This window comes from Canis aureus, chromosome 30 (genome assembly GCF_053574225.1).
Source record: "Canis aureus isolate CA01 chromosome 30, VMU_Caureus_v.1.0, whole genome shotgun sequence".
NCBI classification, from domain to species: Eukaryota; Metazoa; Chordata; class Mammalia; order Carnivora; family Canidae; genus Canis; species Canis aureus.
Window position 1 is genome coordinate 23,264,202 of NC_135640.1, and position 21,374 is coordinate 23,285,575.

A 21,374-nucleotide genomic window follows, 5' to 3' on the forward strand; every position below is an offset into this window, starting at 1 on the left:
CCATTCACATATCTTATGTTTATACAGTTGAATTTAGACCCGTCATTTTGCATATTGCTTTTTACATGTGTAATGTCTTTTTGTTGATCCATTCTTCCTTTACAGGCATCCTCTGTAAACATTATGCACATAATATTTTATGCAGTTCCTTTGAAATAATTTAAGAGAAAAAAAGAAAATATAAGAAATTATGCTATATTTTAATTACCTATATAATTGTCTTTACTGATCTCCGCTTTTTCCTGTGCATTCAAATTCCTACCTGAAATCAATTGTATTTGACCTGAAGAACTCTATTTAGAATTTCTTGTAAGGCAGGTATGATACTAATGAATTCACTTAGCTTTTGTTTATCTGGATCACATTTCCTACATTCTTAGCAGGTATCTTAATATTTGTTCAAAGTCGGACATTTTAAATAATAGATAATTGCCATTCTGGATACACTTTTCGCCCTTTCCTCTCTCCTAGAGGTCGATGTCATTATTATTGATTATTTGGTCATTTGTTTATTTGTTTAGTGATTTGGCTTAATATGTTCTGTGAAATATATTTATACTGCAGAGTGTCCCCTCTGATGTTCATGCTCACATTTCTTTCCTTACTTTTGCCTTTAGTAAAGGAGAATTAATTAGGTAATACCCCTTAGGTCAGGATAAGTCAATTATCGGTCAAAGTTCATACCTATGTCTCTTTGCTCGTTACATATTTACCCTTGACCTGCAGATGAATATGTAGCTTGGTGGCTAATACCATAGTTCAAGGAAATTATACCCTCTTCCTATGTTCAGGCAAGGACTAGTGTGGAGATGTTCCCTCTGTGATTACTTTGGAGAGGGTGCAACCCCGGGTATCCACACACTCATCCAAATGGTTTTTAATGATTTATTTACAAAAATATAGATTTATTTATTATAAAGGGATGGGGGAATAGGGAAAGAGGGAGAAGGAGAGAGTCTTAAGCAGACTCCTCAGTGAGCATGGAGCCCAAGGCGGGCCTGGATCTCACAACCCTCAAATTATGACTTGAGCTGAAAGCAAGAGCCAGATGCCTAACTGCCTGAGCCACCCAGGCATTGCAAGAATAGATGTAATTTTATTTTTTAAACTTGGCTTCCCCAGGATTGCCCCAGTTCAGAATAGCTTCTTATACAGCCAGTGTAGTATGAGAGAGAATACTTCAGCCTCTTGTGCTGATTTTTGATGTATCTGATCAAAAGTTAGAGAAAGTTTTCATGTCTGCCCAATGTGCTGCATTGGTTCACCCTAACACAATGACTGTGATCATAGCAGGGTTCTTCTTGGCTATCTCTTCCCCTAGTTCTTTGTTAAACTTCTGATTTCTCTGCTGTTCCACTTGTTACTACCAGTATCATGGAACCACTAGCACCATCTTAATTGCTATTCTCATTCCACTTTTCTGAAATTTTCTGATGAACTTTTACATTCTGGATGGACCCCATCAATATAAAAAATTCATTTGTAGGCAACCTTGCCCAATGATGTGGTAATATGACTAAGTTTAAACCAAGAGATGAGGAAAGCAATATATATAATTCCAGAATTTGTCACTTTTTTCTTTCCTTCCTTCAACTTTCTACTGAGTTCTTGAGTATAGAGGTTAGACCTTCATCTTATAACATAAAAAGGAGAAAATATGTCAGGAATGGTAAAATAAAAGGCTGCAAACAAACATCCTGCTCTCTGCTCCCAAACTGAAATAATTGAGATGGCTTTATTTCACTTTTCCATGTGATTGTTTAGTAGACTTCTTTTTGTGTTTGAGACACTCCCATTTGACTACTCGGTTTAAATTCTCTCTCATAACAATCATATTTCTCTTTTTAACCTAGCTGAATTACTCATTTACTTTTTCTATTAACTTATATACATAGAACACTTAATGCATATTCCTATCCAGGATTTCAAACATGCGTGTGATTTCAAACATTACAACTTACTAAGTCAACTCAGGTTCTAAAGATCTTATTTATATGTCTATTAGCCTCATCACACTTTAATTGTAATTATTTGTATGCATGTTTGTTACCCATATTTTCCCCCTTTGCCTCAGTTAACTAATATAGCTTTTGATGTCTTATTCTTTTTTGGGTGATTACTATAACCAACACTTACCTAGGCTTTGAATAAATACTAATGAAGTTTGCTAGTTAGTTAATTGAGTTTTATTAAGTTGATATAGGGAAAAACAAAGTACTGAGAATACAACAAAAAAAGTACAAAAAATCAAATTTTAAAGAAAACTAAATCTATCTGGACAAAAGAAAATATAAGAGATTACTATTAAGTAACAGAGGATTTAAAACACTGTTAATACAAAGGCTAAGGGATAACGGTGGATATTCTCATAGAAGAGCCTGAAGATAATCTTGGAAGTTTCGAGCTAGAACATAAAGCAGAGCAGAATTTCATTAAGAGAGAGACAGTGTTGTTTCTTAAATACTTGTTATCTAATTGTGATCAGTAGAATTAATATGCATTTTTTCATTATGCAGGCCCCCTCCAGCCCAATCTATTAAATTTCCCATTTGAAAAGTAAAATATAAGTTTCAGATAACCTATTTTCTACCTCTTGCAGGGGGATATATATTTTGGGTGATATATATATAATACCGAAAGTTGGATCTTCAAACAAAAAGAATACGAAGCAGCATTAATCAACACCAGGTAAAAATTGGGGCTTTTCTGCTGCCACCAGCACAGAATGTGCAGAATTTACTCATTTATTTAGTCTTCCCACTGTGGCCCCTGTGGCTGTTTATACTCTCAGATAGGGTGCACAATTATTGCTATAGAAAATTTCTGTGAATGCACAAAAATTCTCATATTTAACACATAATCTTTGACAAAACCTATTTACTCCTCTACAACTCAATTTCATTTTCTTATGACTAGATGATGAATACTCTTAAAGTTCTATTATAAAAACTAGTCTCTCCCTAAGATTAGGAAATAATGTTCTCATTGCTAAGAGATAAAATCTCAATAGCTCATCTCTACATTTTATAGCATAGAGATTAATGTTCTTTTCATTGTCTTCTCAAGCTTTGCTCCATTTTTTAAAATTTAAAATTCACAGTGTTGATTCTAATTCAACGGAAGATCATATCATATTTTTCTAGCCACATAATTAACCAAACATATTTCTACTCAGAAAAAAAATTCTACTCAGTTCTTATACCAGCTTTTCCTTCTAAATAAGGCCAACAGTTTATATATATTCATCCAAGATACATATGCTCAAAGTACCTAAGATTTTCCTATTTGGCAAATGCATCATCATAGGTATCAACAAGCTTACTCATGCTATGTACGTGTGACTTAGAAACAGAGATTAATTAGACACTTTACTTGCTCTAGCCTAATTTTAGTATCACAATTCATTGTTGTAAGAATAATGTCCAGCCGACTTCAGAAATTGCCATTTCTTGCCCTTATACTATTAGCGAACTGGAAACAACAGATCATTCTTTTAGCAGACATAAAATATTTTTTTGAAATATGGTTTATTCACTTTAAAATTCCAGAAATGTGTAAGAACTTTTAAAAAAGGTTACCCCACATCATCTATAAATGCTCTTTTATGACATTTTTTAAAAAACATCAAAAAGTGCAGAGAAGTATAAAATAAAGGTAAAATATTTCATACAACTTATACCAAATCTTTTTTAAAATCATTCTTAGTTATCACTATATATTTTGTCTTAAAATAAAAATATCCTATCAGTACACTCATATATTTACATCATATATATAATATACATGTACATAAGTGTGTATACACACATATATAGACATATATGGATATATGTGCTATATATGTGATATATATATATACATATAATTTACACAGAAAAGAATAAAATATTTCTGCGGTGATTACAATAATTCTGTGAGTATTTACTAAGGGATAGATTTTTATTTTTTTTTTTTAAGTGTTTTACTAGTCAATGAAGTTGGTTGGTTTTGCCACCAAATTTGTGATGAAGAAATTCAGAGAGAGAAAATTTAAATGACTCTTTTGGGGTCACCAACCTAGGAAATACTGAAATCAACATTCAAAACTAGAGGTCAAGCCCAGAGTTATTTTACTTTTTTCTTTTGTAGACTCATTATTTTTATTAATGTCACTGCATCAATCATCATAATTTGTCTCTATATGGACATGGCTGCTCCTTGAAAAAGAAAAAAGGTACAATGTGAGGGAAGGGCTGGCTTAGAGCTACACTTACAATAGAAATACTGACTCCATTGAGTTTCCAAGTAAAATAACAAGGAAATTTGAAAATATGAAAGAAGACACAGGGAAAGTTGTGTATCCAAATAATGTTCAGCTGAATTTTGAGTAGTGGTACAGAAGAGCATAGAACAGGGAGTTTGAGGTACTTGATTGCATTATAATGTCAATCTCATGAGCTCTTTATTTTTTAATCAATTCACAATGCTAGTCTGGTATTCAAGGCCAGCACCTATAAAATACAAAGGTTGGACTATAAAATGTAAGCATTGCGTGGTGCCAAACTCTTTTTTTTTTCTTTTGAAGCATAAATTGCTTTACAATCTTCTATGTAGAACTACAAATGATAAGAGATGTAAAAACAAAACAAAAAAACTGAAGGGAGTTTAGTTGGAAAAGACGAGAGAGAACTATTGTCTGGAAGACTATCTGGTTGACTTCTGGCTCACCAATGATTTGGTCTCAATGTTTTGTTCATGGGATCCAAGTGTAATGGAGACAGAGTTTAACAAATAACTTAGTTAAATAATCTTAAACTCAGTAATGTTTCTCTCTGAATTTCATGATCATGAACCCTATAATGAGCTAGTTATAACCAAACATTGGCTGCTGATACCACTACATGTGTGTGTTGAAGGGGCCTTATATATAGGGGGTTAAATTTTTAAGTGGTTATGTTAGTCAACATCTAGATTAGCCAAATAATTGGAATATTTACTAAATACATAATTTTAAAATATCATTGTAAGCTTGGTTTTGAAGGAATGCTTGATTTCTATACTTGAGGGAATTCATGTTTCCATGCATGATGTGTTAGCAACAATGGAATATAAGGCAATTGAAGGACAACTTACAGCAGATGATGGATATGGCCTTTTAAAATTAAATTGCTTTTGAAATATATCATTTTATTATAGTTTAATCACTCATGGTATTTATATGTACTGGCTTTATAAAACAGCAATTATATGTTAATACAAATATTAATATGTATAATACATAAGTTTGATCCTTCTATATTAGAAAGAATTATATATTTTTTAAGTAAATGTAATTTCGTGTGGAGATTCAAAACCTTTCACATGTCGGAATTTGTGTGTTTTCAATGTCTGTATTATAAAAGGACCCTTTGTGAATAACATGTATATTAATTTGGAAAAATTGTAAATAACTCTGAATAAAGGAAATTGAGTAATGGTGAATTTGCATGGCAACTGTGAAATAATCAGGCAGGGATTAGGTACACTATAATGGCTTGAATTACATCCCCACAAAAATCACACAGAATTGTGGTCTAACATAATACTTATGTTACATACTTATCATACTTAACAGCACTTAGGAATGTGACCTTTGTTGATATTGTCTTTAAAGAGATAATCAAATTGTAATGAGGTTATTAGAATAGGCTCTAATCCAATATTATTGGTGTCCATTTAAAGAGAGGAAATTTGGACAAAGAGACACATATAGAGAAGAGATGAAATGAAGAGACAGTGGTAAAGATGGCTGTCTACAAGGCAAGAGAGGGCTGGAGCAAATCTTATCACATAGCTCTCAGAAGGAATCAACCCTGCCAACACTTTGATCTTACACTTCTAGGCTCCAGAATCATGAGACAATAAATTTCTGTAGCATAAGGAATTGTTTGTGTTATTTTGTTACAGCAGTCCTTGCAAACCAATGTATGCAGGTAATAACTCTAGAAAATAATATCTTAAATACATATCACTTTCTTAGTTATATCTTTTTACTTGAAAATAAATATTCATTAATTTGGATCTCCTTAAACCAACAATTCTTGTATTTATAAAGCCATGAAAAGAAAACATGTTGCAAAGGAAAGTAGTATAAAATAAGCAAACACTGAACAAACCTGAAATGGAAACCTAAGCATTTTTCTTAATATTATTTAATCATTTAACCCATATTAAAATTTTATGTACTTTTAATTATGAATTTGTATTATTAAGAAAAGAATGAATACGTTACAATCTTTGAAATATCTCATATGTTGGTTTTTTGTTTGTTTTGATGCATAAACTTAAACTCTAAATTCCAACTGAAATTTGAAATATGTAGAAATCTAAAACTCCTCATCTTGCTAGCTCTTTAATTACGTAGACTCTGGGCTTTCATGCATCTGGTTAGACTAAAATGTGTGGGATGGAATGAACAATTGAAAAGTGATAGAAGTTGGCCTTGGAATTCTAGGCCTGGAATATTGAAGAAGTCACTTCTACTAGGAATTTAAGGTTGTTCAGGCCTTTATGGCATACAGAATATTGTATGCAATTTCTGTGCTCGAATCATAGCCTCCTAAGTTTCACTTATCCCTGTGGAATCCAATGCATGTGCTCTTATTCAACATAATATTTCCATATCATAAGATGATATTTTCCATATAAATTATGGCTAGTTTAAAAACTGTAGCCATTTGTAGGCCATGTGATGATGACCTCCATTTTCAAAGTCAGAGTGTAATCTTGCTACTTTGGTACTTCCTGCAAAGTTTAGCTAAATTTCAAAAGGGGGAGTCTATAATGCACATATGAAGACTGGATTGGAAAGACTTCAGCAGAAAAGAAATTGATACCTTGGCTGGATTATGTGTGTGCCCATGAATAGATGTGAGACCACAGATGGTATATCTTATATAGAAATAGACATAAAGAACATCATATATCCAAAGGTAATATTATGCATCCATATGTGAAAACAAATATATAATTCAAATGCTTAAAAAATGTTATAATTGTATGCAAACCAAAATAGTGACATTAACGAATTAGGAAATTGAGGGTCTTATTTTCACATATTGAATAAACTATAATCACATATCTTGTATAACTATCAAATTTGATTTTTAATTAACTAAATCTGGATTTAAATTTTCATTTCATAAGATCTAAAAATGCAACAGCAAAGATGTTAGAATTTTCTATAGTAAAAATTAAATATGTAAAGTCATCTATGAGTAGACTCTGAGATTCATGTGTATATTATATGTAGTTTTTCTGATATAGGTTGCCATTTTATGCCTTTTTAAAGTTATTTTGTATTCTCCGAACAAATATTAAGAATCAAATATATCTTGAAAATTACAGGGAAAAGAAGACATAAATATGTTCAGTGTTTTTGTATAAAATATGCTAAAAATATGATGTTTAGATACCTGTATTTGTTATTAAATCTCAAATAGTTGCATGGCTATGTAATTTCCCTCTTTTTAACAGTAGTGGAAATGCATAAAAGCAGATTTTGCCTGTATGAAATTACTGTGCTCATGATTGCTGCTTATGTATAATTTTAAAATCCATGATGTATCTTGAGAAATTTCTTGTACATATCTTAAATAAGGTTAAAAATGAGATTCACTTTATGCCTTATTTTTTAAAATAATGATTGTAAATGGAACAGATGGCAACACATGTGCTGCATTAGACCAGAAACAGCATTTAGAATTATTTAATTTGTAGTTCAATATTCATATTTAAGATAGGAAAAGGTAAATCATTGCAAAAGTTTGCAATGCAAATTTGCAATGCAATGTAGCCTCGGCTACATTGCAAACTTTTGTCAACACAATTGTTATAAATCTGGTGTTTGAAATATGAACATGATATAATAGTAGAAAGTCACATATATGCAAAGATGTAAAACATGTCTAAGATACTTTACATATAAATTCCACTTTTATGACTCATTTAGTGAGGAAAAATCATAGGAACCCTTAAGAGATCAGATTTTGCCAATTAAACCTATATAACTGTTAAGTATTCAGAGAATGAGTCTTATGAGCAAATCACTTTGTTTCAGGTTGTAATTTAAATCAACACATGAAAGCTAAACATTCCCTAATAGGGTACTCTTTCGTGTAAATGAATCAATCCACAAACTTACTCATGTTATTTTTGTACAGAGATGACATTTTCTCAGAGATTGACAAAGATAAATTTCAAGTAAGGTAGTTGATGACTTGGCAAATAGTAATTTGACAAGTTGTGTTCCTTAAAGAGGACCCAAGTAGGGAGTAATATGGCTTAAATATTGGCATGATTAATATTAATATAAATATACAATAGTGAACAGAAGAGATTGGTAGGCATCCTCTCCACTATGGTTCCTTGCCTTGTTTAAAGGTAGATACACCTCTAAAATTAGGTATAACATGAGATGCTTCTTACTATGGCTGAGGGATAGGAAATTTGGCTTGGATTACCTTAAATATACAGCCACATTGAACTAATTTTTACTACCTCTCTGCTACCATTCTTATATGAGCCTTCAAAGTATAGTATTTACCCAGATTACTGTAAAACCCTCTGTGTTTTCTGCCTCTATGACTGCTCATTTAAAATTTATTCTCAGCAAAGAAACTAGAGCAGTTGTTGTTGTTGTTGTTGTTGTTGTTGTTGTTGTTTATAATAGCTATTAGATCGTACCATTATTCCCTCAAAATCCCGCAAGGGCTCTTCTGTCCATGGTCTCATACAAGACAGTACCTTACTCCTCTACCCCAATTATTTTTGACTTCTTCCCCTCTATTACCCTCATAGATTCTTATTATATTATAGTTCCTTACGTACATCTAACATTTTCACCTTGGATAGTTTTCACTGGCTGTTAACCTCTTCTTATAAAACTCTTCTCCAAGATATGAACAGAGATAGGGTCTTATTTTTTTCAAATCTTTACTGAAATCTCATCTTCTTAATGGGGCTACCCTCACAGTCTATTAAAAAGCATTATTTATTTTTGGCACTCCAAGATTTCTTATCTTGCTCTATTCTGCTTATTTTTATGCATAACATTTATCACCTCACATAGCAGGTTATTTTTTTTCCTTTCTGTTTATTGTCTCTATAGCTCTGATAAAATATAAGTCCCCAAGAATAAAACTCACACTTTGGTATTTCTGGTATATAGTATGTACCCAATAAATGCATGTTGGATGGACATGTGAATGGGAAAAAAAGAGAGATGTGTATTTGGAAACTGTCATTGACATTCTAAGTGGCAGCCTCCCTTCTTGCTTGAGTATATTGTTGAGTAGATGCTAAGGGATTGATGCCAAGATTGTGATTTATTGCAGCAGTCACATTTTGTTCTTGCCAATACAGAATGATATAATATTTGAAAATGTATAAAGAGTTAAATAAAAATAAAACCATATAATGATGTAATATGACCACGTTTCAAAAGCATGAAATGTAATCCAGAGTATTATAAGATGATAAATTAAGATGAGAAAATGAGAAATGGAAAGAAATCAAGAACTGTCTAGCTCTTTCTTTCCAGCAGGACACATTTTATATCACATTTAAAATCTCAAAGTAATATCTATATATCCTTATAGATCCACACATGTATATCTATATAATTACATATACATACATATGGGCATATGTGTGTGTCTATGTGTGTGTGTATATATATATAGATATATACATACATACATATATACACAGATATATACATGAGGAATTAAATCCATGTTTTACATAATGAAAATATAGTACCATTATATTTACACAATCATCATATCATAAAGAGGACAAAAAGCTTTTTTTTAATTAAAAAAGTTTAGACTCTAATTTATCCAAAGTATTATCTATTATATAGGAATATGTCAAGAACTCTTTTCTACCACAATATATAATCTTAGTATTGGTTTTAAATGTATAGACATTCTTTAATTAATGTATGATAGTTCTTCTTCTGCAATCTAGTAACTAGGTTATTTCTTCTTGATTTCTGATCTAGGAAGTAAAATCATTATTCAGATACATGGGTACATGGGTGAACTTTTTTCTCTGAGTTACAATTTGGACAAGAATTTTTAAGACCTGGGCTATTTTTTTTTTTTTTAATTCGTGAGAGATACAGAGAGAGATAGAGAGAGAGGCAAAGACACGGGCAGAGGGAGAAGCAGGCTCCATGCAGGGATCGCGACGGGGGACTTGATACCCGGTCTCCAGGATCAGGCCCTGGGCGGAAGGTGCCGCTAAACCGCTGAGCCACCGGGGCTGCCCAGATGTGGGCTATTTAATGCAAAACATTTTCATTTTGTTTTCTTTCCTTTGAATATTACTGAGTCTGTTTGGTTAGTTTTTTTTTTTTTTTAATTTTATTTATTTATTCATGAGAAACACGGAGAAAGAGAAGCAGAGACACAGCCAGAGGGAGAAGCAGGCTCCATGTAGGAAGCCTGATGTGGGACTTGATCCTGGGACTGCAGGATCACGCCCTAAGCCAAAGGCAGATGCTCAACCGCTGAGCCACCCAGGCATCCCGGTTAGATAGTTCTAAACTAGAGGGTGAAAGAAAAACAATGAACTATTATATGTTTATTGCAGAGGAAGGATAAGTGGCAGTGAGAAAGAAAAAAGGAATAAAAAGTGAGAAAGAACTGACCACAATAAATGTGAACTATCATAAAAGGTGGATTATCTCCCCTATGAGAAGTAGAGGGGCGCCTGGGTGGCTAGATCAGTTAAGCATCTGACTCTTGATTTCAGCTCAGGTCATGATCCCAGGGTCATGAGATCGAGCCCTGCATCTGGCTCCACACTTAGCAGAATCTGCTTCTCTTCCTCTCTCTCTGCTTCTCCCTGTGCAGTCTCTCTCTAAAATAATAAATAAATAAATAAATAAATAAATAAATAAATAATCTAAAAAAATAAAAAAAGAAGTGGAATAAACCAGGATATAGGAAAACCCACTGTGACAAAGAGAAGTCTAAGGAACTATACAACATGTATCAAAAAAGTATATTTTAGGCTCTTGACAGTTCCATCAAGCCTATGAAGCTAAAAATCTTCTCTCTCAGTGGTATGGAAACAAAGGAGAATGATGTCCTGATGTTAAAATGATTTCTCCTTTATATAAAGGACCAGAATTTCTACATAAGGGTGCTTATTTATTTATGTTTCTCCTTTCTTTATTTTGAGGTTTACAGCCTTTTACATGGGTAATTTATAATTCTCACTGTATTTGAGAGCCTTAGCATACAGTAAAAAATGCAGGTCCTTGGATGTTGAAGATGAGTTCCTTTTTTGTTCTAAGATAGATTTCAAGTAGAAAATCTTGTTCATTGGTTTGCATGTGAATTCTTCCAATGCTATGATTCAAAAATATTCTTAAGAAAATCAGTTAGAAAGGTAGTCATTAAAATTATACTATGAAGACATGAAAGATACACATAATTGACCCAGAGAGAAGTAAATTTAGGAAAGATCCCATGAGAACTGCAATAGTCAGGAAGAATGGTGTTTATGCAATCATGTGTAATAGGAACCTAACCTAACCCAAATCCACAGTTGTGGGCTGAAGAAACTCTCAAATGCAGCCCTTAGAGACAAAAAAAAAAAAAAAAAAAAAAAAAAAACGCTATAGAAAGAAGTGATTAGGGGGCACCTGGCTGGTTCAGTGGTTGAGCGTCTGTTTGCCTTTGACTCAGATCATGATCCCGAGGTCCTGGGATTGGGTCCCACATGGGATTCTCCTCAGGGAGGGAGCCTGCTCCTCCCTCTGCCTAGGTGTCTGCCTCTCTGTGGTGTGTCTCTCATGAATAAATAAATAAAATCTTTAAAAAGACAAAAAGAAAGAAAGAAAGAAAAGAAAGAAAGAAAAAGAAAGAAAGAAAAGAAAGAAAGAAAGAAAGAAAGAAAGAAAGAAAGAAAGAAAGAAAGAAAGAAGGAAGGAAGGAAGGAAGGAAGGAAGGAAGGAAGGAAGGAAGAAAGAAAGAAAGAAAGAAAGAAAGAAAGAAAGAAAGAAAGAAAGAAGAAAGGAAAAGAAAAGAAAAGAAAAGAAAAGAAAAGAAAGAAAGAAAGAAAGAAAGAAAGAAAGAAAGAAAGAAGAAAGAAAGAAAGAAAGAAAGAAAGAAAGAAAGAAAGAAAGAAAGAAAGAAAGGAAAAGAAAAAGGAGGGGTTTAAAGTACTTTGGTCCAAGTATGTTGCTCTGAAGTACCGTGAATTCATCAGCCATTGAAGCAAACAAAAAGATGGAATCACAGAGCTTGTGCTCCTTTCTTCCCTGCAGACCTCCCTCTGAAAGATGAGAATTTATGGCGCTGAATACATAGACAGCAAAAAAGCAAATAATAGACGATAGACCATCTGTGATAGAAGGCTAGAAGCCATATTTTATCAAGGAATTATACAAACATCAGAATTCAAAGTCCTAAGTGCTAAATATAAACCTAGCACTGAGGAACTCTAAGGTATTCAGATCCAGCAAAAATTTACCCTTTTCAGGGCCAGCTATATAAGCTGCAGGGCTCAGGGCAAAATAAAAATGGAAGAACACTTTATTGAAAATGGAAGAAAACAACACTATTTTTTTAAAAGATTTTATTTATTTATTCATGAGAGAGAGAGAGAGAGAGGCAGAGACACAGGCAGAGGGAGAAGCAGCCTCCATGCAGGGAGCCCGATGTGGGACTCGATCCCGGGACTCCAGGATCACACCCTGGGCTGAAGGTAGGCGCTAAACCGCTGAGCCACCCAGGCTTCCCAACAACACTCTTTAGGTACTAAAATATAATCTCTCCTGTATGTTAGTAAATTGAACACCAATAAAAATAAATTAAAAAAAATATAATCTCTCTAGGTCAGCTATGGGACCAGTTTACTTGCTACTTAATGTCATTCTAATTAAATAAAAATAAAAATTTTAAGTTATTAGCATGATTATTACTTTCCATCTTCACATTGTGCAAAGTCAGTTTTAGAGGCTAATATAACAAGCATACATCTTGCATAAAAAATGACCGAAATCACCTATTTCACACTGATAGCTGGTAGATACGTATGTTCTTACCATAATAGTGGAGGTGTTGTGTATACTCAATTGTATGTTGTTTATTTCACTTCTTGATATTTGCACCTTCTACTAATACTCTCTAGCTTTGACTTACCCATAAGATAGGACTGAAAGGAAAAGGAACTATGAGTTGCCCTATCCTTCCTTTCTTTCTGTGTCATCGCCTTTGAAAAAATGGCTGCCTAATACATAGAAGTGATGTGATAGATAAAGGCTAGTAATTCATGTTTCCTAGAATACCATTACCTCCTTTCTGTGTTCAAAGAAAGTTCCATTTCAAGTGGAAAATGTGGCCCCTCTGAATTATTAATACCTTTACTTAGTCATAGAGGTAACAGAGAAAAGGCAGTTTTGCTAATTCTAGGACTCTGACTTTCCTCTTCTTAAAGCATTTATTCTAGAAAGTGTATGCTGTCCCCCTTTGAGATGTAAATCTTTTTAAAAGCTTCTTGCCCACTTGTCTATTTTTACTTTCGTTGCCTGTGTTTTGGGTGTCATATCTAAGAAATCATTGCCAAGACCAATGTCAAGAAGGTTTGACTTCACTTTTCTTCTATAAGTTTTACAGATTCAGATCTGATATTTAAGTCTAATCCATTTTGAGTTAATTTTGTGTATGGTGTAAGATGGAGTCCAATTTCATTCTTTAATATGTGGATATCCCATTTTCCCAAAACCATTTGTTGAAGACCCTGTCTCTTCCCCATTGCATGTTACTGGCGCCCTTGTGAAAGATGAGTATGTACGGGTTTCTTTCAGGGATCTCTATCCTCTGTCCTTGTGTCAGTACCATACTGTTTTAACTTATGTTAGCTTTATAATATAATTAGAAATCAGAAAGGGTGAAACTTCTGGCTTTATTCTTCTTTTTCAAGATTACATTGGTTGTTCTGGGTCCTTTGTGGTTCCACATGACTTTTAAGATGTTTTTTCTATTTCTATAAAAAACAACACTGGGCTTTTGATAGAGATAGCATTGAATTGGTAGATTATTTTTTTTCATAGTATGGGCAAAATTTTAATAATATTGTCTTCCAAACCATGGACATAGGTTGCCTCTTCATTTATTTGTTTCTGTTTAATTCCTTCTACAAGTGTTTTATTGTTTTAATGTACAAATCTTTCACTTCCTTAATGAAAGTTTTCCCTGATTATTTTTTATGTCATTGTAAACTGGATTATTTTCTTCATTTCCTTTTTGGATAATTTAATATTAGTGTATAAAAAAGCACAACCTTTTGTGTCTCTTGATTTTTCTATTTTGTAACTTTATTGATTTTATTACTTCTAACTTTGTTTTTCTTGTGGATACTTTTTGATTTTCTACATGTAAGATCATAACATTTGCAAACACATTGTACTGTTACTTCTTCCTTTCTGATTTGGATGCTTTTTTTTTCTATTTCCTGCCTGAATAAAACTCCTAGTACTAAATTTAATCATAATGCTGAGAGGGGGATATTTATCTTGTTCCTGATCTTAGGAAAAAGCTTTTAAGATTCACCATTGAGTATGATGTTGTTGTAGGTTTTTCAGTTAAAGTTTTTAGTATGTTGAGGTAAGTATCTTTACCACCTAGACTGTTGAAAGTTTTTATCATGAAAGAGTATTGTGCAGCTCAATTGATTTTCTTCATATTTTGTTGATTTTTATATCTGTGTTCATCAGGGCTATTGATCTAGAGTTTTGTTTTGTACTATCCCTTTCTGCCTTCAATGTCAGGGTAATACTGCTTCATAAAATGTGTCTGGAAGTGTTCCCTCTTCTTCAATTTTCAGGAAGACTTTAAGAAGGATTAGATTAATTCTTTTCTAAATTCTTGGTAGAATTCACCAGTGAAGCCATCTGGTCCTGAGCTTTCTTCTTCTTCTTCTTCTTTTTTTTTAAAGATTTGTTGATTTATGAGAGAGAGAGAGAGAGAGAGCACTCATGAACACGGTGAGAAGGGGCAGAGGGAGAGGGAGAGAGAGAATCTCAAGCAGACTCCACTGAGCATGGAACTCAACAGGGGACTTAATACCAAGACCCTGAGATCATGACCTGAGCTGAACCCAGAAGTTGGATGCTTAACCATTTGAACCACCCATGCACCCCTGACCTTTTCTTTGTTTGTTGTTTTGTCTTATATTTTTAATTTTTGATTTAATATTCTCATTCATTATTGTGGTCTACTCAGTCTTTCAATTTCTTTGTGATTCAGTATTAATAGACTATATGTTTCTAGGAATTTACCCATTTGTTTTAGGCTTTTCAATTTGTTGGTGTTTAATTGTTCATAATAGTCTCTTATGATCTTTGTTTATAGTCACATCAGCTGACTAAAAAGTTTCTGCACAGTAAAGAAAAACAATCAATATGATGAAAAAGCATCCTACAGAATGGGAGAAAATATTTACAAACTGTGTATATAATAAGAGGTTAATATTCAAAATATATAAGGAACACCTACAACTCAATAGCAAAAACAAAACAAAACAAACAGAAAACAAGTAACCTGATTTAAAAATGGGCAAAAGACTTGAGTAGACATTTCTCCAAAGAATACATACTATGGACAATAGTTATATGGCAAGATGCTATTCAGTGCAAATCAAGACCACAATGAGACATCACCTCACATCAGTTAAGATGGTAATTATCAAGCAAACGAAGATAGCAAGTATTGGTGAAGGAGTGGTGAAACCCTGGTGCATTGTTGGTGGGAATGAAAAATCGTGCAGCCACTATGGAAAACAGTATGGCAGTGCCTCAATGGATTAAAAATAGAAATACTATATGATCTAGAAATCCCACTTGTGTGTGTATATGCCAAAAATAATTGAAATCGAATCTCAAAGATCGATCTGCACTCTCATGCTTATTGCAACATTAGTCACAGTAGCCAAGTTATGGAAAGAACACAAAGTCCCCTGTTAGATGAATGAATAAAGAAATGTGGTGCTACATACAATGGAAAATCAATATAAGTAAGTTTCTAGTATAATTTTCATGGAATAAGTGAAGCCAATTCTGGAAATTGTAGGAAACAAAAGTATCAACCACTAATTATTAACTATACCATGAACTATAAGTACTGGAATTATCATGGTAGTTATGATCTGTTACATCTCCATAAGTGACTCCTTGGTATTCAATTATTTTAATACTTTTGCATCTGCCTAATAAAATTTAATGTACTGACAAACAAAACACTTAAATTTTAAGATACATCTCAAGAATTTTAGATGTCTGTCATCTAAATTATTCATATAATTTAGGTATCTGAAAACTTATTCTGGCAATCTTGAGATTAGATACTGATCAGGTGGGAAAAGCTAGCTTCATGAAGAAAAAAGATATCTTCACTCTGGATGTGGGTTTGTAGTAGAGAAGATAAAATTAATCATGGTTTAAGAAATAGAAAATAAAGTATTTGATGATTTATTACCATGGGGGAAATGGAAATTCTAAGATGGCTTACATTTTTCTGACTTGAATAATTGGCTGAGAGGGAATTCCACTAACCAAAACAGACAACACAGCAAGAAAGCAGACCTGAGTTTAGGGAAAAAAAAGAAGTGACTTTAAGATACAGGCAATAAAGGATGCCTGGGTGGCTCAGCAGTTGAGTGTCTGCCTTTGGCCCAGATTGTGATCTCGGAGTTCCGGGATTGAATTTGACACCAGGCTCCTTGCGAGTAGCCTGCTTCTCCCTTTACCTGTGTCTCTGCCTATCTCTTTGTGTCTCTCATGAGTACATAAATAAAATCTTTAAAAAAAAAATACAGGCAACAAAATGATTGGTACATTAACCCATTCACACAGAAAATGTTAATTTAATGATTATTACGCTTCACATGCTCTTTTGAGATCTGGGAACATGGTAGGGAACAAAGCAAATATAATCCATTTTATGGAATTTTAGTAATGGAAATTATACACCCCTAAAAAAGCCAGATATAAGATAATGTCTGATATTAATTGTCCAAGAAAAACAAGAACAGAGAGTTGTAAAAAAGTAGGGAAACATAGGTGTATTGAATAGTACAAATGCACCACATCCATTAAGTAAACATCATTCTTGTGAAAATATGAATACATTCAATAATCAGGAAGTTTCTAATCACCTCAGAGAAAAAGATTAAGGTTAAAGATTAAAGAGAAGATATTCCAGTCCGGGTTGTGATATGAAGAAATTCTTCCATTAGTTTGAAAGAAAAGTCTATATAGCACAATATTTAACAACAGTGAAGACCATAACTTGGTGGAGCTTGCAGGAAAGCCGGAAATCAACAAAGACTGCCCAAATAAAAACAAATACAAGTTATTTATTCAGAGATTGCTACGGTTAGGAAATCAGCCACCAATCCCTGTGTTTGCCAGAGATTTGAGACAGTCGGGATGTGGGGATGCCTTATGTAGAAAGAAAATTGGGGAGTAGGCACGTGGGTGGCTCAGCGGTTGAGCGTCTGCCTTGGGCTCAGGAAGTGATCCCAGGGCCCTGGTATCCAGTCCTGCATTGGGCTCCCCACAGAAAGCCTGCCCTCCCTCTGCCTATGTTTCTGCATCTCTCTGTGTCTTTCCTGAATAAATAAATAAAATCTTTTAAAAGAAGAAGAAGAAGAAAGAAAAAAGGAATGTATCAGATATGCTCTGATTCAAATTTTTCTCAGGTGTAGAAAATAAAGACCACTCAAATGAGAACAAAAAGAGTCTATCTGTTCAGGCTTTGCTATACAAGGAGCCAGATATTATCACTTTCCTTTGTCAGAGTCTCAAAGTCAGGTAGGAGAGTGGGAAGGCTTTATTATGAAAAAGAAAGACAAGGCTTAAGAGTATGCTCTCACTGGGGACTGTTAGCATAAGGAAGCCGGGCATGCACTAATTACAAGTGGGCATTTTATGTGGTTTGGGGAGCCATGTGGCATTCTCTTGGCCCAAGTTAGCAGTAGGATAAAAAATAAAAGAAAGCTAGCAGTCATTAGCCAAGTCTTGACTCTTCTAGGCCAATAGCTGCAGAGGTTTCGGGGCTTGTTTCTGGAGAGGTTGTGAATTAGAGATCTGTTGTCATCTCTCATCTAGCCATTTTTCATTTATACATTCAGTCTCTCACTTGTGCTGTGCTACAGTGCCCAGATTCCCCCTTGAAAAGGTGAGGGATCTATCCCTTCAGCATCTGGAATTGTCTGCTACCATGCTCAAATCCATGTCTCCTCCCTTTTAAATAGCCTACATCCAATTACTGGTTGTGGTGCAGTTTGAAGACCCAAGTCGCCCACTCCAAGACTGAAGAGATATCAAGCTCCAGAGCGTCCCACGGGGTTTGCAAAGGTCAAATTGTGACTGAATCGCAGTTCCACTTCTCTCTCTGTCCAGTCCTGTTTTTTCATTTCTTTCATTTGCTGCTCACAAGACCACTCCCAGTACACTTCCTTCAAGCTTATGTGTTCCCGAGAAACCTGATCCCCCACATCAAACACTCATGTTTTTCTGTGAAGGATGATACTTCCATACTTCTCAGCTAGAGATACAAGGTCTCTTTGGCCACACCTGTACAACAACTTGCAGTCTCCATTAACAGAATTGTTTTTAAACATGAGGGTTTATTATTTTAATTAAAATTGCATCATACATAATGATATATCTATATATTTATAGAGATATTTTTCAATCTAGGGGAATAAACGTCTTCGTGGGTTGGAAATTTATATACTGTCCAAAGCAAGTGTTTCAATTTCCCTTCCATGTTAGATTCTAATTTTTCATAACACTTTTTTTCACTTATTTCTTTTATTCTCTCCTTTATATTGAACTTTTTTATATAATGCGTTTTTCTGAAACTCTAATATCCAAACTTTGTTAGTTTCTCAGTTTTCACCTCATCTCATATCTTTCCATTGTGATTTACTGATACCTGCTCACATTTTTTTTTCTTTTAATGAAGTAAAAAATGCTTGGTTGTGCCACACTGAGAACTCTGCTCTCCCCTATTCTAATCATCTGTTTATTTTTGTATTCTGACTAATAAATTCTATGCACTTAAAGCAATAAGTAATAAATATTTATTAAATTATTAAAGTGTCTACATAGGCATAAAATCTGTTTGCAAATATTTTTCTAAAATGTTCTCAGAATTGATACTTATGTATTTACAACTGTCAATCAATAGGGATGGGATATCAAGACCTAAGGAAATATATAATTTCTTCAAGTCGTCGAACTCATTAGAGACAAGCAGGATTGGAAGTGATATTAAAATCTATAAATAATTACTAGAGAACACTTGATCAACTCATTCATTTTTCACATATGAATTATTTGGTTATCTTGAAATAAATAAAATAATTGAAAAGAAATAAGATAAGATAGTTTAAAATGGACTTGATTCATCATATTTTATTTAATTATGTTTCCTGCCATTTATAGGCACAGCCATTTGCCAAATGTTTCACACACAATACATTACCCATATCAACTACCTTGAATGTCAAGCAAATACTAATGTGTACTTCGGAAGTGCAGTAATGGGGAAACAGAAGTTCACTTCATTATCATGCTGAATACCTGGTGATTAAAACAGGTCTCTCTACTAACAAGAACTATGCTTTTGTCATTTCCACCACAGGCTTCTTAATATATTGTTAGGTATTTTTACACCTGAGTTACATTTTTGTCCTATTACTTTTGTACTTTTTAAATAAAAATCTGAAAATGAGTAAGATCGTAAAGATGCTTTATTTTTTATTATACTGGAGAATGTTTCTCTAAGACTCTCACAGTCATTTCTAATGTACCTCACTGATGCCAAGCAATGAATTTCACTTGAATTCTCTTGAATTGGCTTCAAAATGTAGTAGCTTTTAATTAATCTCTTCTTTGCTAGTTTTTCTCTACTTTACAATCCCCATTAACTTTAAATAACGTGTCTCAGGCCATCAACTTTTATGCTTTTGTTTTTTTTTTTTTTTTTAAGAGTTTGAATAAATTTAATTACTGAATGCTTTCCCAGGGTTCTACAGCTTTGGTAGACACTTTCCTTTCTATTTTTTTTTTTTTTTGTCTTCACAGATCATATTGATGACTGCAATTTCTAGGATATTAGCCATATTTTTATGTTCCTCTCCACAGGATGTGTAAAAACAGATGTCAATCTTCTCAGTTCAATAGAAGTGGTATGTTCATGAAAATATTAAAATGGCAAGTATTCACAAGAACAATTTTATGCATTTTGCTTATTTATTTTTTAAAAGATTTTATTTATTTATTTGAGAGAGAGAGAGCACAAACTGGAGTAGGGGCAGAGGGAGAGAACATCAGGCAGACTCACCATAAGCAGGGAACCTGACACAAGGCTGGATCCTATGACCCTGATACCATTGACCAGTGCTCACCCAAATGAGCCACCTAGGCACCCATAATTTTGCTTATTTATATGCATCTGTCCTGGCAATCTTCTGATTCTTCATAAATAATGAAATCTTTGTTATTTTTTCTTTAGTATGTAAATATATAAATATTTTTCTTAAATATATAAAAATATGAGAGAGAGGGAAGGACACAAAGTGATCAGTATGTGACTATTCACTACAGTAGTTCACAATTATTTGCTAAGCCCAAATTGGAACTGAATTTACCACATTTCAAAAACAGCTGCTACAAGAACAGCTCTTTAATTTTCACACTCTCATGAAAGTCTGCCCACCAGAAAATTCATGCCTTTGAAATAGAAATTAAACGTGGGTGAAAGAAAAGTTCACCAGCATTTGGAGCATCTAGAAAGAAAGCCAACATCTGCTCTTGTTTGGCCAAGGAAAAGGAGAAATAGGGTGCATGCTTTTGTATGGACGCTGTTCCATGTCAGGGCACACAGTTGGGAAGACAGAAAGCAGACTTCCTCTCTTTTCAAGCAAATAATCTTCTCTTGTGTCCTTTCATCTCTGCTCTATTTTGCCAGCCACCACACAGGTATGCCATTTCAGAATAGCAGAGCAAGAAGATGGAAGGAAACTTGATTTCTCACACAATGTCACCAATATTCCCTTCTAGGACTGCTGAATATCAGATTATTATGAAATAGAGAAATCGCTTTCTAAATCATCTCATTTGCCATTGTTTTATCCCCCTCCCCAAGTTATATTTAGATTCCAGGTAACATACAGTGTAATATTAGTCTCAGGTATAGAATTTAGTGATTATCACTTACATACAACACCTGGTGCCTATGACAAGTGCCCTCCTTAATCACCATCACCCATTTAACCTACTCTGCCGCCTCCCCCCACGTCCCCTCTGGTAACCATCAGTTTGTTCT

General features: G+C 33.7%; 2 long non-coding RNA genes across 6 annotated transcripts in view; one reads left to right on the top strand and one right to left on the bottom strand.

Moving 5' to 3' along the window:
• LOC144301780 (uncharacterized) overlaps window positions 1-21,374 on the top strand; it is a 37,777-nt gene that overhangs the window by 15,532 nt on the left and 871 nt on the right. For 3 of the 5 annotated variants that reach the window (XR_013368634.1, XR_013368630.1, XR_013368631.1), the window contains 2 exons: window positions 2,600-2,688; window positions 20,132-20,235. This is a non-coding gene — a long non-coding RNA (uncharacterized LOC144301780). Of the gene's footprint in view, window positions 1-2,599; window positions 2,689-19,489; window positions 19,644-20,131; window positions 20,236-21,374 lie in introns of all 5 variants that reach the window. The other 2 variants (XR_013368632.1, XR_013368633.1) reach the window with 2 other exon arrangements.
• Window positions 1-21,374, bottom strand: part of LOC144301778 (uncharacterized) — an 80,814-nt gene that overhangs the window by 7,092 nt on the left and 52,348 nt on the right. The gene's annotated exons all lie outside the window — the stretch shown is intronic.